This window comes from Scyliorhinus torazame, chromosome 17 (genome assembly GCF_047496885.1).
Source record: "Scyliorhinus torazame isolate Kashiwa2021f chromosome 17, sScyTor2.1, whole genome shotgun sequence".
Classification (NCBI taxonomy): Eukaryota; Metazoa; Chordata; class Chondrichthyes; order Carcharhiniformes; family Scyliorhinidae; genus Scyliorhinus; species Scyliorhinus torazame.
The window spans coordinates 77,338,005-77,353,891 of NC_092723.1; positions in this window are offsets into that span (position 1 = coordinate 77,338,005).

The following is a 15,887-nucleotide window of genomic DNA, read 5'->3' on the forward strand; positions in this document are numbered from 1 at the left end:
AGGAGAAGTGGTGGGTAAGCGCTCACAGTTTGCATGGGGCAGCTGGGACCTTGTAGCTGCTGTGGGTGGTGTTCTCTTTCATATCTGGGGGCTAGTCTAGCTGGTGGGGGTCTCCTGCAATCTCGGGCAAAGTGTCCTGGCTGCCCACAGTTGTAACATGACCCCTGGGGCACATAAGCTGGAGCAGGCTCTCTGGGGTATTGCTCCCTTGGATATGGTTCCCTGGGCGGGGGGTTGGGGCTGTTGGTGTCGTCGCTGGTTCAGGGGGCATTTGTGGGCTGATTCCGTTGCTGTTTCAGGGGGGCTTGACATTCTCGTGCGTAATGTCCTAATTGTCCGCAATTGTAACTCTAACGGAAAGTGTCATAGATAGCAGCTATATAAATGTGGTCACACGCAAGGTGCAGGCAGAAAAATGGGTGACCACCAGAAAGGGCAGGCAGGCAGTGCAGGAATCCCCTGTGGTTGTCCCCCTTTGGATACTGTCGGGGGGGAATAGCCTATCAGGGGAAAACAGCAGCAGCCAGAGCAGTGGCACCACGGTTGGCTCTGATGTTCAGAAGGGAGGGTCAAAGCGCAGAAGAGCAATAGTCATAGGGGACTCTATAGTCAGGGGCACAGATAGGTGCTTCTGTGGACGTGAAAGAGACTCCAGGATGGTATGTTGCCTCCCTGGTGCCAGGGTCCAGGATGTCTCCGAACGGGTAGAGGGCACCCTGAAGGGGGAGGGCAAACAGGCAGAGGTCGTTGTACATATTGGTACTAACGACATAGGCAGGCAGGGGCATGAGGTCCTGCAGCAGGAGTTCAGGGAGCTAGGCAGAAAGTTAAAAGACAGGACCTCTAGGGTTGTAATCTCGGGATTACACCCTGTGTTACGTGCCAGTGAGGCTAGAAATAGGAAGATAGAGCAGCTAAACACGTGGCTAAACAGCTGGTGTAGGAGGGAGGGTTTCCGTTATCTGGACCATTGGGAGCTCTTCTGGGGCAGGTGTGACCTATATAAGAAGGACGGGTTGCATCTAAACTGGAGGCATAAATATCCTGGCCGCGAGGTTTGCTAATGTCACACAGGAGGGTTTAAACTAGTATGGCAGGGGGGTGGGCACGGGAGCAATAGGTCAGAAGGTGAGAGCATTAAGGGAGAACTAGGGAATAGGGACAGTATGGCTCTGAGGCAGAGCAGACAGGGTGAAGTTGCTGAACACAGCGGGTCTGGTGCCTGAAGTGCATATGTTTTAATGCAAGAAGTATTACGGGTAAGGCAGATGAACTTAGAGCTTGGATTAGTACTTGGAACTATGATGTTGTTGCCATTACTGAGACCTGGTTGAGGGAAGGGCAGGATTGGCAGCTAAACGTTCCAGGATTTAGATGTTTCAGGCGGGATAGAGGGGGATGTAAAAGGGGTGGCGGAGTTGCGCTACTGGTTCGGGGCAGAGTTTGTAAGGGGCATCCAGGGGGGCTTCTTAAAACAATATATAGACAGTCCAACTAAGGAAGGGGCTGTACTGTACGGTATTGGGGAATGAGCCCGGCCAGGTGGTAGAAGTTTCAGTAGGGGAGTATTTCGGGAACAGTGACCACTGTTTTAAAGTGCTGGTGGACAAGGATAAGAGTGGTCCTAGGGTGAATGTGCTAAATTGGGGGAAGGCTAATTATAACAATATTAGGCGGAAACTGAAGAACCTAGATTGGGGGCGGATGTTTGAGAGTAAATCAACATCTGACATGTGGGAGGCTTTCAAGTGTCAGTTGAAAGGAATTCAGGACCGGCATGTTCCTGTGAGGAAGAAGGATAAATACGGCAATTTTCGGGAACCTTGGATAACGAGAGATATTGTAGGCCTCGTCAAAAAGAAAAAGGAGGAATTTGTCAGGGCTAAAAGGCTGGGAACAGATGAAGCCTGTGTGGAATATAAGGAAAGTAGGAAGGAACTTAAGCAAGGAGTCAGGAGGGCTACAAGGGGTCACGAAAAGTCATTGGCAAATAGGGTTAAGGAAAATCCCAAGGCTTTTTACACGTACATAAAAAACAAGAGGGTAGCCAGGGAAAGGGTTGGCCCACTGAAGGATAGGCAAGGGAATCTATGTGTGGAGCCAGAGGAAATGGGCGAGGTACTAAATGAATACTTTGCATCAGTATTCACCAAAGAGAAGGAATTGGTAGATGTTGAGTCTGGAGAAGGGTGTGTAGATAGCCTGGGTCACATTGAGATCCAAAAAGACGAGGTGTTGGGCGTTTTGAAAAATATTAAGGTAGATAAGTCCCCAGGGCCTGATGGGATCTACCCCAGAATACTGAAGGAGGCTAGAGAGGCAATTGCTGAGGCCTTGACAGAAACCTTTGGATCCTCACTGTCTTCAGGTGATGTCCCAGAGGACTGGAGAATAGCCAGTGTTGTTCCTCTGTTTAAGAAGGGTAGCAAGGATAATCCAGAGAATGACAGGCTGGTGAGCCTTACGTCAGTGGTAGGGAAATTACTGGAGAGAATTCTTCGAGACAGGATCGACTCCCATTTGGAAGCAAATGGACGTATTAGTGAGAGGCAGCGTGGTTTTGTGAAGGGGAGGTCGTGTCTCACTAACTTGATAGAGTTTTTCGAGGAGGTCACAAAGATGATTGATGCAGGTAGGGCAGTGGATGTTGTCAATATGGACTTCAGTAAGGCCTTTGACAAGGTCCCTCATGGTAGACTAGTACAAAAGGTGAAGTCACACGGGATCAGGGATGAGCTGGCAAGGTGGATACAGAACTGGCTAGGTCATAGAAGGCAGAGAGTAGCAATGGAAGGATGCTTTTCTAATTGGAGGGCTGTGACTAATGGTGTTCTGCAGGGATCAGTGCTGGGACGTTTGCTGTTTGTAGTATATATAAATGATTTGGAGGAAAATGTAACTGGTCTGATTAGTAAGTTTGCAGACGACACAAAGGTTGGTGGAATTGCAGATAGCGATGAGGACTGTCAGAGGATACAGCAGGATTTAGATTGTTTGGAGACTTGGGCGGAGAGATGGCAGATGGAGTTTAATCCGGACAAATGTGAGGTAATGCATTTTGGAAGGTCTAATGCAGGTAGGGAATATACAGTGAATGGCAGAACCCTCAAGAGTATTGAAAGTCAGAAAGATCTAGGTGTACAGGTCCACAGGTCACTGAAAGGGGTTGCCTTCACAGGTGGAGAAGGTAGTCACGAAGGCATACGGCATGTTTGCCTTCATTGGCCAGGGCATTGAGTATAAGAATTGGCAAGTCATGTTGCAGCTGTATAGAACCTAAGTTAGGCCACACTTGAAGTATAGTGTTCAATTCTGGTCACCACACTACCAGAAGGATGTGGAGGCTTTAGAGAGGGTGCAGAAGAGATTTACCAGAATGTTGCCTGGTATGGAGGGCATTAGCTATGAGGAGCGCCAGCAGCAGCAGCCCAGGGGCGGGGGGAGCGCTATTTTGTGTTATGTTGTTAGTTCACTACTTTATTTAAACCATGCTATCTAGCAGTTATCATGTTACCGTTTTTGTTGATTTGTAAGGGGGAAAAAGTGTGTTTGAAAACTTTAATAAAATATATATTTTTTTAAAAAGCTTTGAGGAGCGGTTGAATAAACTCGGTTTGTTCTCATTGGAACGACGGAGGTTGAGGGGCGACCTGATAGAGGTCTACAAAATTGTGAGGGGCATAGACAGAGTGGATAGTCAGAGGCTTTTCCCCAGGGTAGAGGGGTCAATTGCTAGGGGGCATAGGTTTAAGGTGAGAGGGGCAAGGTTTAGAGTAGATGTACGAGGCAAGTTTTTTACACAGAGGGTAGTGGGTGCCTGGAACTCGCTACCGGAGGAGGTGGTGGAAGCAGGGACATTTAAGGGGCATCTTGACAAATACATGAATTGGATGGGAATAGAGGGATACGGACCCAGGAAGTGTAGAAGATTGTAGCTTAGTCGGGCAGCATGGTCGGCACGGGCTTGGAGGACCAAAGGGCCTGTTCCTGTGCTGTACTTTTCTTTGTTCTTTGTAACATTCTTGAGCTTTGGGCTGGGGTTGGCTGTTCCTGCCCTCATTTACCCATGCGGGGTTCTGGTGAGCTTTAACTGGGTTCATTTCTACCTACTCTTCATTGGGTGCTATAAATGCGGTTTTGCCTGCAATTGATTGCTCCCAAGCGCGGGACAATCTCTTCAAAATCCATTTTTAATTGTGGGCCTCATCTGAGGGGTCATAATTGGTACAGGCTTTTTGTCCTGCCTCTGTGGCATGGGAGATAAGGGTGCGTGTCCATTTGGCCGTGTTGTCTTGGGACAAATGGGCGCGATCTAGATTACCGAAAGCGGCTGTAAAGTGAATCCACAGGCGTCCAGCAAACGCTGTGGGGTGTTCCGTCTTTTTCTGCCTGCACTTATTCAGGCCTTCTACTGGGTCACCTCTGTTGTAGCCGATCGCATCTAGGATCGCTGCATGCATTTCTGCAAGGGTGCCTCCTCCTACATTCTGTGGGTCGGGAAGGGCTGCTACGACCGAAATGTCTAAACTCAAAACTGTGAGCTTCACTTGCTCACGCTCGTCCAGGTCGTACATGGTCACCTGCTGCTTCACTGTAGCAAAGAAGTGGTGGGGGTCTGAGGTGGGGAGGAACAGTGTGATTTTCTCGCACGCATCCCGTAATTGGGTCACGGTTAAGGGAGTTGTGTCCAGGAATTCCATGTCTCCTTCCGATGTGACTGTGCGGTGGGTGGCTACTGGGTTCATTGGTGCCTGAACTATCTGCTCTGTGGGAGGTTGGGGCGCTCTTCTCTTCTGGGGCTTTCCTTGCGCACATGCTCCCTGAACATATCTATGCACGGTCTCATTTAATTCTTCCCAATCCGGACCGTCTTCTGTATCGAACTAGGATCCAAAGGTGCTGTGGAATCCATTCTGAACTGAAAGCAAAGACTGCAGTTCTGCAATCTGCTTCCAGCACTTTGCGTGATCTAGTGAGCTTTGTCTGTGCTCCGTGGTGGTAGTATGGAGTGCTCGTAAAGCAGGTTTCAGGTCGCTACACTGCCTTTGCAATGCCTCTACCTGTTTCTCTGTTTCCTCCCTTACCAGGACTGCATGTTGCGTGTCCGGATAGGCCTTTTTGTACTGTGTCTGGAAGCTGCTTAGGTGCGCCAGACAAGACTGGTGTGCCCACTTGGCATCATCCACCTCTCCGTCCTTTGCTGCTAACTTCCTTCTCAACTCTATGTTCTCTTTCTCAACCTCACTTACATCGACCTTGCTCATTCGATGTATTCCTTCTATCTCTTTACGGAGCGTCCGAATGACCCCCTCTGTGCCTCGCAATTGTGCCAAACAGGCCACGATTGCCATCGGCTTGCGAGCCTTTCCCAAGCTTTTCTTATGAATCTCTGACATGTTCTCCCACCAAGTATGTCCTATACTCCCGGGTCCTGTTTCCTTATTCTCACAGAATTCACTCCAAAGGGGCCATCCTTTCCCTTTGAGGTACTTCCTGATTTCCTCTTCCCAAACGGGACACTGTCCTTCTCTGTTGCTGGTCGCTGCGACCACGAATTCTTCAGGGTTCAAGAGGCGTTGCATTGCCTGCATTGCCATCTTTCTTCTCTAAATACTCTCTTAAAATTTGGAACGAGGGGTACCAAGGCGGTGCTGTAATCACGGGTACAGCTTTCGCTATTTTCCGGAATACAAACTCCCGACAGTTTTTCGCAACAAAAATCTATCAGTTTTACCTTATAGCCCTGTTAGTTATGCATGCATTAACACACTTCCGAATTACGAGGATTGATCAGAACTGCTTGAACACTTGTGGTTTTTCTGTTCCCAATTGGATTCCAATTCAAATTTTTGGGTTCTCCCGGAGTGGTTAAACCACTTCTAAGTCGGGTCCCGGCGGAGTCGCCAGTAATATGTTGCTAACTTTTGGTTGGCTCTTAATTCGTAATTTGCTCTGTTTGTTTAACCTTTGCTCTGGAGTCGCCAGGTATCTTTATGATACCGCCACGAGGTTCAATTTCAATTACTGATCAATAACTCAACACACCAATTAGTAAGATTCAAATCAAAACACATTTATTATACACAGTAAGTCACTACTTATGCATAAACTCAACTTTCTAGACTATTCCTATCACTAAAAGGCCTATACCTAGCTTCGGAATTGGCCCACCAGGTCAGGGGAATGAATGGCCTTTCATTCAGGTCCTGAGTCTGCAGGATTCAAAAGCTGGTATGGACTGGTAGCTAGGAGCGCCTATCTCGTGGCGAGCGTTGACTGGAGACTTACTTGGTTGGTGCGGCAGCTGGGCAGTTCACTCTCAGGGGTTGATTCGCGTTGTTGAGTGACCCTGCCAAGAAGACCGATTTGAACTTGGGGGCTCTACTTTATAGTCCCCAGGGGCTTCCCGCCCTGCGGGGCGGACCCCGTACCTGGTTCCAAATGATTGGACTGCGTTCCGATCACTTGGACCGATTTCTCCAATACTGAAGTTGTTCTCTGATCGTTGGGCGGTCCCTGAGTGTCCGTTGGCCTTCCTTTGTCTTGGCTCCTGCTGGTGCTGAGGAGTCTGGCTTGGCCTTATTCACCTGAAGTGTATCAATTGTGCCTGGGAATCACTCATTACTATGCAGATGGCTGCTGGTTTCAGTGCTGTCTGGTTTTTGCAAGTTCTAATACACAGGATTTCTGCACTTGCTCGTTTTTGCCTGAGTTGGCTGAATTTCCCTTTAGTCTTTGCGGTTCTCCATTTTAAGTCGGGAAGTGGCCAACCCAGGATGCTACATCACCACATTCCGGCGCCTGTTCAGGTACACAGAGGGAGAATTCAGAATGTCCAATTCACCTAACAGCAAGTCTTTTGGGACTTGTGGGAGGAAACCGGATCACCCGGAGGAAACCCACGCAGACATGGGGAGAACGTGCAGACTCCGCACAGACAGTGACCCAAGCTGGGAATCGAACCTGGGACCCTGGCGCTGTGAAACAACAGTGCTAACCACTGTGCTACCGTGCCGCTCTTAATGCTATAGAAATTAAACACTCAAATTCTCTGATGGGAGCTTCCCACTTCACATCCTGGGAATGTATGTGATAGATATTATTAGTGGAGAGAAGCATGAGTATGATCTGCTTATATATGTTTTCCATTCTGAGGGAGCATGTTTCTGGAGCCCAATCCAGATGGAAAGCACAGAATATCTGAAATACAATTCACTCTGGTGATATGCCTATTGTACATAGTTAGCAATGCGACCTCCAACCAGCTGGTGTCGTCAGACATCAGTCACGTGACGTGGGACACTGGCGAGTAAGGTGTACAGCAGAAGTCACACATAGGGTAGTTCCAGGAGAGTTCACGGAAGTCAAATAGTAACCTAGCCTGCATAGCATTGTGTTTGTTATCTTTCCACGTGTTAATCAATACATCAGCATTCTAGTTAAGTCACCAGTTATTCTGTGTGCATCATTGCAACAGCAAGGTCACAGAACACAACACACTCGAGTTCAAAAGTTACTCTTTGTCCTTCAGACCTTTGGATGAGGTGACTGTATCGAGAGGATGCCGACAGTGCAGGAGTCCATTTGGTTCATCGAGTTGAAAGAGTACCCCACCTAGGCCCACTCCCCCTCCCTATCCCAGTAATGCTGTAACCCCAACTAACATTTGGACACTAAGGGTCAATTTTAACATGGCCAATCCACCTGACCTGCACATCTTTGGACTGTGGAGGGAAACCGGAGCACCCGGAGGAAACTCACCCAGACACAGAGAGAACTTGTAAACTTCACAAAGTCACCCAAGGCCGGAATCGAACCCGGGTCTCTGGCGCTGTGTCTGCGCTCTTTCGTACTCTGGGCTTTGAGTAGAGTCCCAGAGAATTGGATAAGCGGTGACGATTTTTCCTCAAGTTCCTTGTTTTAACAGCCTGGTCCTAGAAATACTGTCTTACTCGTAGATTGATTTGGTGGAGATTTTTGAATAATTACGCAGTTAAAGAGGTATAGAAAGAACGATAAGATTGTTGAGCTTTTTTGTATCTTTAGAATAGAAATTGTGTGAATTAAGGGGCAGGATTCTCCGCAATCGGCGCGATGTCCGCCGACCGGCGCCAGAAACGGCGCAAATCAGTCCGGCATCGCGCCGCCCCAAAGGTGCGGAATCCTCCGCATCTTGAGGGGCTGAGCCCTCACCTAGAGGGGTTAGGCCCACGCCGGACTGATTTCCGCCCCGCCAGCTGGCGGGAAAGGCCTTTGGTGCTCCGCCAGCTGGCGCGAAACTGACTTTGCCGGGCGGCGCATGCGCGGGAGCGTCAGCGGCTGCTCACGGCATTCCCGCGCATGCGCAGTGGAAGGGGTCTCTTCCGCCTCCGCCATGGTGGAGACCATGGCGAAGGCGGAAGGAAAAGAGTGCCCCCATGGCACAGGCCCGTCCGCCAATCGGTGGGCCCCGATCACGGGCCAGGCCACCGTGGGGGCAGCCCCCGGGGCCAGATCGCCCCGCGCCGCCTTGTCCGCCGGTAAGAGAGGTGGTTTAATCCATGCCGGCGGGACAGGCATTCCAGCGGCGGGACTTCAGCCCATCGCGGGCCGGAGAATCGCAGGGGGGGGCCCGCCAACCGGCGTGGCGCGATTCCCGCCCCCGCCGAATATCCGGTGCCGGAGAATTCGGCAACCGGCGGGGGCGGGATTCACGCCAGCCCCCGGCGATTCTCCGACCGGGCGGGGGTTGGAGAATCACACCCAAGGTTTGTACTGTAGTTACTTGCTGTACTTAATGCTTCTGTGTAATTTTGTAAATACACACTATAAAGTTTTAGCCTGAACCATATGACCAATAAAATAATAATTCCTCTGGTTTGGAATGGACAGTAGAAAGTGTAGGGCTGCTCGCATAGTATCCGCTGTCTAATATTGTGGCCACTCTGTCTTATTCACAATATTTCCTGGTCTGTGAGGGATTGCTTCCACAACAGCTCTTTAACTGTGAACCCGAGTCAGAAGCGATTTATACTCCAGAAATAGGGGGAGGCGGTGGCGTAGTGGGATTGTCACTGGACTAATAACCCAGAAACTCAGGGTAATGCTCTGGGCACCTGGGTTCAAATCTCACCACGGCAGATGATGAAATTTGAATTTAATAAAATGGAATTAAAGGTCCAGTGATGACCATGAAACCATTGCCCTTTAGGGAAGGAAATGTGCTGGCTGGTCTACATGTGACTACAGGCCCACAGCAATGTATTTGACCCTGAAAAGGATGCCCTCTGAAATAGCTTAGCAAACCACTCAGTTCAAGGGCAATTAGGGATGGACAATAAATGTTAGCCCAGACATACAAAAACTGTAAAGGCAACAGAGAAGGTTGATCAGGGCAATGTGGTTGATGTGTTGTACATAGGCTTCCAAAAGGCATTCGATACAGTGCCACACAACAGACTTGTGAGCAAAGTTGTATTTCATGGAATAAAAGGGACAATAACAACATGGATTCGGAATTGGCTGAGTGACAGGAAACAGAGAGAAGAGGTTAATGGACGTTTTTCCGGCTGGAGTGTTTGTAGTGCAGTTCCCCAGGGACTAGTGTTGGAACCCTTACTTTTTTTGAATATAAGAGCACAGAGACAATGTAAACTATTTTTAAAAAAAAGATTTTCTTGAAACATTTTACAATTAGGGGCAATTTAGCGTGGCCAATCCACCTACCCTGCACATCTTTGTGTTGTGGGGCTGAGACCCACGCAGACACGGGGAGAATGTGCAAACTCCACACGGACAGTGATCCGGGTCCGGGATCGAACCCAGGTCCATGGCGCGGTGAAGCAGTAGTGCTAACCACCGCACCACCTTGCTGCCCCAAGACAATATAAACTAAAGGATACAATTCTATAGGGGTGCAGGAGCAGAAGGCCCTGGATGTACATATGCATAGATCATTGAAGGTGGTAGGACAGGTTGAGAAATCAGTTAAGAAAGCACAAAGTATTCTGGGCTTTACTAATGGGCCAAAGAGTACAAGAGCAAGGAGGTTATATTAAACTTGTACAAGTCATTAGTTCTGCCTCAGGTGGAGGGCCGAGATTGAAAGTAACTGGCCCAAGAAGTAAAAGCGTTTTGAGGAAAAGCATTTTCACACAATGACTGTGTAAGGTCTGGAATGCAGTGTCTGAGAGCGTGGTGGCAACAGATTCAATTGAAGCATTCAAAAGAGAATTAGACAGTTACCTGAAAAAGAAGAATGCGCAGGGTTACGGGGGATGAAGGTGGGAGAATGGAACGAGGTGAGCTGTTCAATTGGAGAGCAATGGGCCGAATGGCCTCCTTCTGCGCTGTAACAATTCTGTAAGAAATATTCGACACATCCATATTCGAAAATCTTTACGCATTTTCCCACATCTTGGCCTGCATACCTCAAACACCATCTATGTTGAATATAAATGACTGTATCACACAAGAACGAATCCCACCCTGGATTTCTTCAACTGTCTCAGTATTATCCTCATCCCAAACTCCTTTCCCAAGAAGACAACTCTGATTTTTCCCACTTGCTCTTAGGCCTATCACAGCTACCTGGTAGTAGTTGCCCTGTTCCATAGCCCACTCCAATGTCTTTGTTACTCTTTGAGAAATTACCATCCCGCCGCTGTATGCTGCCGGTGTAGTCCATGGACAGAACACTTGCATTTCTATAGCGCCTTTCATGTCCTCACTATGTCCCAGAATATGTTACAGTCAATTGAGCACTTTTGTAGACACTGTTTAAATGCAGGACACACAACAGTCAATTTATGCATAGCAAGCTCCCAATGGTTTCCATTTGATTCTTCTGGTGGCTACCGATCACTGAGAAATATCAGCAAACTCTCAGGAAACTGCAGTGCTAGAAGCTTGTACTGTGAGGCCTGTCTATCCACCTAGGTTTCCCAATTTTTCAGCCTTGCACATTTACACTTCTCCAAGTCTAGTTGCTGACTTTTTCCCTCATCTTTTTCATTCAGTTCAACATTAGTTGATAATTTTCTCCTCCTATTCCCTTCCCTACATCATCCCACCTCCATCCATCCCCTGACTAAGAGCTCAGGAATGCTGAAAAATGGTTTCACATCCCAAGATGCCTTTCTTCATGTGTAAATCCAGACAGTGGGTACCATTGGGCTATTCGCCTGCATGGGGCATTGGACCCGAACCTAAACCTGTCCTAACACTGCATCTGGAGCTCTGGGTGTTCCAGCACGGGGTCACCAGACAACACTCAGGAGTGTGAGCACAGGCTGACTGCTGTTTGATAAAACTGAAGCTAGTTGTTGCACCTTGATCCGCTTGTCCTCAGTGAGATTGGTTATTTCAGCCCAACTGAAGCCTGATTACTGGTTCTGGTACTCACATGAACTTTTGGGACATTCCCAGATGATAATCTTAAAAGTGGACATTTGTGTAAGTGTTTTGTACCTTTAAATTACATCCAATTAGAAAGTAAGATTGTACCTTTAAATTGACTCACTGATGTGGCAAGTTCCAGAAATCTGTGGACGGCAGCACCACCTAGAGGACAATCAGAGAAGTGCGGATGAAGCTCACCATTAGAATTACAGCTGTTGACCATGTTCAAATACCCTCAACAACTGTATGTAATTGGGTTGTTTTATCAGAACATTATTCATTTTGGTCCTGGGGTGTGACTGTCACTGGCAATGCCAACATATGTTGCCCATCCCTAGTTTCCCTCGAGAAGGTGGTGGTGAACCGCTGCAGAACTTGAGGTGTAGGTTCACTCACTGTGCTGTTAGGAAAAGATTTCCAGGATTTTGCCCCAGTGACAGTGAAGGTATGGTCATATAATTACAGGGTGGTGAGTGACTTGGAGGGGAAGCTCCAGGTGGTGGTGGTCTCATGTATCGTCTGCCCTTGTCCTTCTAGATGGTAGTGGCCGTGGGTTTGGAAGGTGCTATCGAAGGATCCTTGGTGAATTATTGCGGTGCATCTTGTAGATAGTACACAGGCCTGCCACTGTTCGTCAGCGGTGGAGCGTTTGTATATTTGTAGAAGAGGGAGCAATCAAACGGGCAGTTTGTCCTCGGAGACCCTCACTCTCTCCGACCCACCCGCTCTCCGACACACACTCTCTCCGATCCACACTCTCCGAGCCACACTCTCTCCGACCAACCCTCACTCTCTCCTCACCCTCACTCGCTCCCATCCTCACTCTCTCCCATCTCACTCTCTCTCCCAGCCTCACTCTCTCCCACCCTCACCTCTCCCACCCTCACTCTCTCCCACCCTCACTCTCTCCCACCCTCACTCTCTCCCACCCTCACTCTCTCCCACCCTCACTCGCTCCCTCCTCACTCCCCCACCCTCACTCTCCCCCACCCTCACTCTCTCCCCACCCTCACTCTCTCCCACTCACTCTCTCCCACCCTCACTCCTCCCACCCTCACTCCCCCCACCCTCACACTCCCCCACCCTCACACTCTCCCCACCCTCCACTCTCTCTCCCAGCCTCACTCTCTCCCACCCTCACTCACTCCCACCCTCACTCTCTCCCACCCACACTCCCCCCACCCTCACTCTCCCCCACCCTCACTCTCTCCCACCCCTCCCAACCCACCCATCCACACCCCCCACCCTCACTCTCCCCCACCCTCACTCTCTCCCACCCTCACTCTCTCCCACCCTAACACTCTCCCACCCTCACTCTCTCCCACCCTCACTCCCTCCCACCCTCACTCTCTCCCACCCTCACATCCCCCACCCTCACTCTCCCCCACCCACACTCTCACCCACCCTCCACTCCCCCACCCCACTCACCCCACCCTCACTCACTCACACCCTCACTCACCCCCATCCACCACTCTCTCCCACCCTCACTCTCTCCCAACCCTCACTCTCTCCCACCCTCACACTCCCCACCCTCACTCTCTCCCACCCTCACTCTCTCCCACCCTCACTCTCTCCCACCCTCACTCTCCCCCCACCCTCACTCTCTCCCACCCTCACTCTCTCTCACCCTCACTCTCCCAACCATCACTCTCTCCACCTCACTCCTCCCACCTCACTCTCTCCACCCCACTCTCTCTCCCACCCTCACTCACCCCCACCACCACTCTCCCACCCTCACTCACTCCCACCCTCACTCTCTCCCACCCTCACTCTCTCCCATCTCACTCTCTCCCACCCTCACTCTCTCCCCACCCACACTCTCCCCCACCCTCACTCTCTCCCATCTCACTCTCCCCACCCCTCACTCTCTCCCACCCTCACTCTCTCTCTCCCACCCTCACTCTCCCCCACCCTCACTCTCTCCCACCCTCACTCTCTCCCACCCTCACTCGCTCCCATCCTCACTCTCTCTCACCCTCACTCTCTCCCACCCTCACTCTCTCCCACCCTCACTCGCTCCCATCCTCACTCCCCCACCCTCACTCTCCCCCACCCTCACTCTCTCCCACCCTCACTCTCTCCCACCCTCACTCGCTCCCATCCTCACTCCCCCACCCTCACTCTCCCCCACCCTCACTCTCTCCCACCCTCACTCTCTCCACCCTCACTCTCTCCCCACCCTCACTCTCTCCCATCCTCACTCTCTCCCACCCTCACTCTCTCCCACCCTCACTCTCTCCACCCTCACTCGCTCCCACCCTCACTCGCTCCCATCCTCACTCTCTCCCACCCTCACTCTCTCCCACCCTCACTCTCCCACCCTCACTCTCTCCCACCCTCACTCTCTCCCACCCTCACTCTCTCCCACCCTCACTCTCTCCCATCCTCACTCTCCCCCACCCTCACTCTCCCCCACCCTCACTCTCTCCCACCCTCACTCTCTCCCACCCTCACTCTCTCCCACCTCACTCTCTCCCACCTCACTCTCTCCCACTCTCACTCTCTCCCACCCTCACTCTCTCCCACCCCTCACTCTCTCCCACCCTCACTCTCTCCCATCCTCACTCTCCCCCACCCTCACTCTCCCCCACCCTCACTCTCTCTCCCACCCTCACTCTCTCCCACCCTCACTCTCTCCCATCTCACTCTCTCCCATCTCATCTCTCTCCCATCCTCACTCTCTCTCCCACCCTCACTCTCTCCCACCCTCACTCTCTCACCCTCACTCTCCCACCCTCACTCTCTCTCCACCCTCACTCTCTCCCACCCTCACTCTCTCCTCACCCTCACTCTCTCCCACCCTCACTCGCTCCCACCCTCACTCTCTCCCACCCTCACTCTCTCCACCACCCTCTACTCTCCTCCTCACCCTCACTCTCTCACCCTCACTCCTCACCCTCCCACCTCACTCTCTCCACCCTCACTCTCTCCCATCCTCACTCTCTCTCCATCCTCACTCTCTCCCACCCTCACTCTCTCTCCACCCCTCACTCTCTCTCACCCTCACTCTCTCCCACCCTCACTCTCTCCCATCCTCACTCTCTCCCACCCTCACTCTCTCCCACCCTCACTCTCTCCCACCCTCACTCTCTCCCACCCTCACTCTCTCCCATCCTCACTCTCTCCCATCCTCACTCTCTCCCACCCTCACTCTCTCCCACCCTCACTCTCTCCCACCCTCACTCTCTCCCACCCTCACTCTCTCCCACCCTCACTCTCTCTCCCACTCTCACTCTCTCCCAGCCTCACTCTCTCCCACCCTCACTCTCTCCCACCCTCACTCTCTCCCACCCTCACTCTCTCTCCCATCCTCACTCTCTCCCATCCTCACTCTCTCCCACCCTCACTCTCTCCCACCCTCACTCTCTCCCACCCTCACTCTCTCCCACCCTCACTCTCTCCCCTCACCCTCACTCTCTCCCTCACTCTCTCCCACTCTCACTCTCTCCCAGCCTCACTCTCTCCCACCCTCACTCTCTCCCCACCCTCACTCTCTCCCACCCTCACTCTCTCCCACCCTCACTCTCTCCCACCCTCACTCTCTCCCACCCTCACTCTCTCCCACCCTCACTCTCTCCCAGCCTCACTCTCTCCCACCCTCACTCTCTCCCACTCTCACTCTCTCCCAGCCTCACTCTCTCCCACCCTCACTCTCTCCCAGCCTCACTCTCTCCCACCCTCACTCTCTCCCACCCTCACTCTCTCCCACCCTCACTCTCTCCCAACCTCACTCTCTCCCACCTCACTCTCTCCCACCCTCACTCTCTCCCACCCTCACTCTCTCCCACCCTCACTCTCTCCCACCCTCACTCTCTCCCCACCCTCACTCTCTCCCACCCTCACTCTCTCCCACCCTCACTCTCTCTCCCACCCTCACTCTCTCCCACCCTCACTCTCTCCCACCCTCACTCTCTCCCACCCTCACTCTCTCCCACCCTCACTCTCTCCCACCCTCACTCTCTCCCACCCTCACTCTCTCCCACCCTCACTCTCTCTCCATCCTCACTCTCTCCCACCCTCACTCTCTCCCCACCCTCACTCTCTCCCACCCTCACTCTCTCCCACCCTCACTCTCTCCCATCCTCACTCTCTCTCCCACCCTCACTCTCTCCCACCCTCACTCTCTCCCACCCTCACTCTCTCTCCCATCCTCACTCTCTCCCACCCTCACTCTCTCCCACCCTCACTCTCTCCCATCCTCACTCTCTCTCCCACCCTCACTCTCTCCCACCCTCACTCTCTCCCACCCTCACTCTCTCCCACCCTCACTCTCTCCCACCCTCACTCTCTCCCACCCTCACTCTCTCTCCCATCCTCACTCTCTCCCACCCTCACTCTCTCCCATCCTCACTCTCTCTCCCATCCTCACTCTCTCCCACCCTCACTCTCTCTCACCCTCACTCTCTCCACCCTCACTCTCTCTCACCCTCACTCTCTCCCACCCTCACTCTCTCCCACCCTCACTCTCTCCCACCCTCACTCTCTCCCATCCTCACTCTCTCCTCTCC